Below are 2,340 nucleotides of genomic sequence, written 5' to 3'. Positions count from 1 at the left end.
CCCAGTCGGTAGGGGGGTTGTTTTCCTTTTATTTGTTTTCTTATTTTCTTTTCATTTTAGTAATTTTGCTTTACTGTTTTATCTTTATGCTCATTTAATTTTGTTTTACAAAATACATATATAAGCCCTAAATGTTGGAAATATGCCCTAGAGGCAATAATAAAAGTATTATTATTATATTTCCTTGTTCATGATAATTGTCTTTTATTCATGCTATAACTGTATTATCCGGAAATCGTAATACACGTGTGAATACATAGACCACAATATGTCCCTAGTGAGCCTCTAGTTGACTAGCTCGTTGTGATCAACAGATAGTCATGGTTTCCTGGCTATGGACATTGGATGTCGTTGATAACGGGATCACATCATTAGGAGAATGATGTGATGGACAAGACCCAATCCTAAGCATAGCACAAAGATCGTGTAGTTCGTTTGCTAGAGCTTTGCCAATGTCAAGTATCTCTTCCTTTGACCATGAGATCGTGTAACTCCTGGATACCGTAGGAGTGCTTTGGGTGTATCAAACGTCACAACGTAACTGGGTGACTATAAAGGTGCACTACAGGTATCTCCGAAAGTATCTATTGTTTTATGCGGATCGAGACTGGGATTTGTCACTCCGTGTAAACGGAGAGGTATCTCTGGGCCCACTCGGTAGGACATCATCATATGCGCAATGTGACCAAGGAGTTGATCACGGGATGATGTGTTACGGAACGAGTAAAGTGACTTGCCGGTAACGAGATTGAACAAGGTATCGGTATACCGACGATCGAATCTCGGGCAAGTAAAATACCGCTAGACAAAGGGAATTGTATACGGGATCGATTGAGTCCTTGACATCGTGGTTCATCCGATGAGATCATCGTGGAACATGTGGGAGCCAACATGGGTATCCAGATCCCGCTATTGGTTATTGACCGGAGAACGTCTCGGTCATGTCTGCATGTCTCCCGAACCCGTAGGGTCTACACACTTAAGGTTCGATGACGCTAGGGTTATAAAGGAAGCTTGTATGTGGTTACCGAATGTTGTTCAGAGTCCCGGATGAGATCCCGGACGTCACGAGGAGTTCCGGAATGGTCCGGAGGTAAAGATTTATATATAGGAAGTCCTGTTTCGGCCATCAGGACAAGTTTTGGGGTCATCGGTATTGTACCGGGACCACCGGAAGGGTCCCGGGGGCCCACCGGGTGGGGCCACCTGCCCCGGGGGCCACATGGGCTGTAGGGGGTGCGCCTTGGCCTACATGGGCCAAGGGCACCAGCCCCAAGAGGCCCATGCGCCTGGGGAAACCCTAAAGGAAGAGTCCCAGCAGGGGAAGGCACCTCCTAGGTGCCTTGGGGGGGAGGACTCCTCCCCTGGCCGCCGCCCCCTTGGAGATTGGATCTCCTAGGGGCTGGCGCACCCCCCCTTGGGATCCCTATATATAGTGGGGTAGGAGGGCCTCCCAAACACACCTTATGCCTTTGGTGCAGCCCCTCCCTCTCTCCCAAGTTCTTCTCCTCTCCCATGGTGCTTGGCGAAGCCCTGCGGGATTGCCACGCTCCTCCACCACCACCACGCCGTTGTGCTGCTGTTGGATGGAGTCTTCCTCAACCTCTCCCTCTCTCCTTGCTGGATCAAGGCGTGGGAGACGTCACCGGGCTGTACGTGTGTTGAACGCGGAGGTGCCGTCCGTTTGGCACTTGATCATCGGTGATCTGAATCACGACGAGTACGACTCCATCAACCCCGTTCACTTGAACGCTTCCGCTTAGCGATCTACAAGGGTATGTAGATGCATTCTCCTTTCTACTCGTTGCTGGTCTCTCCATAGATAGATCTTGGTGATACGTAGGAAATTTTTTGAATTTCTGCTACGTTCCCCAACAGTGGCATCATGAGCTAGGTCTATTGCGTAGATTCTTTGCACGAGTAGAACACAAAGTAGTTGTGGGCGTTGATGTTGTTCAATATGCTTACCGTTACTAGTCCAATCTTGTTTCGACGGTATTGTGGGATGAAGCGGCCCGGACCGACCTTACACGTACTCTTACGTGAGACAGGTTCCACCGATTGACATGCACTTGGTGCATAAGGTGGCTAGCGGGTGCCAGTCTCTCCCACTTTAGTCGGAACGGATTCGATGAAAAGGGTCCTTATGAAGGGTAAATAGCAATTGGCATATCACGTTGTGGTTTTGCGTAGGTAAGAAACGTTCTTGCTAGAAACCCATAGCAGCCACGTAAAACATGCAACAACAATTAGAGACGTCTAACTTGTTTTTGCAGGGTATGCTATGTGATGTGATATGGCCAAAAGGATGTGATGAATGATATATGTGATGTATGAGAT

Source organism: Triticum aestivum, chromosome 4A (assembly GCF_018294505.1).
Source record: "Triticum aestivum cultivar Chinese Spring chromosome 4A, IWGSC CS RefSeq v2.1, whole genome shotgun sequence".
Lineage (NCBI taxonomy): Eukaryota > Viridiplantae > Streptophyta > Magnoliopsida > Poales > Poaceae > Triticum > Triticum aestivum.
The sequence above is the reverse complement of the archived record's forward strand: the minus strand, read 5'-3'. Positions refer to the sequence as shown.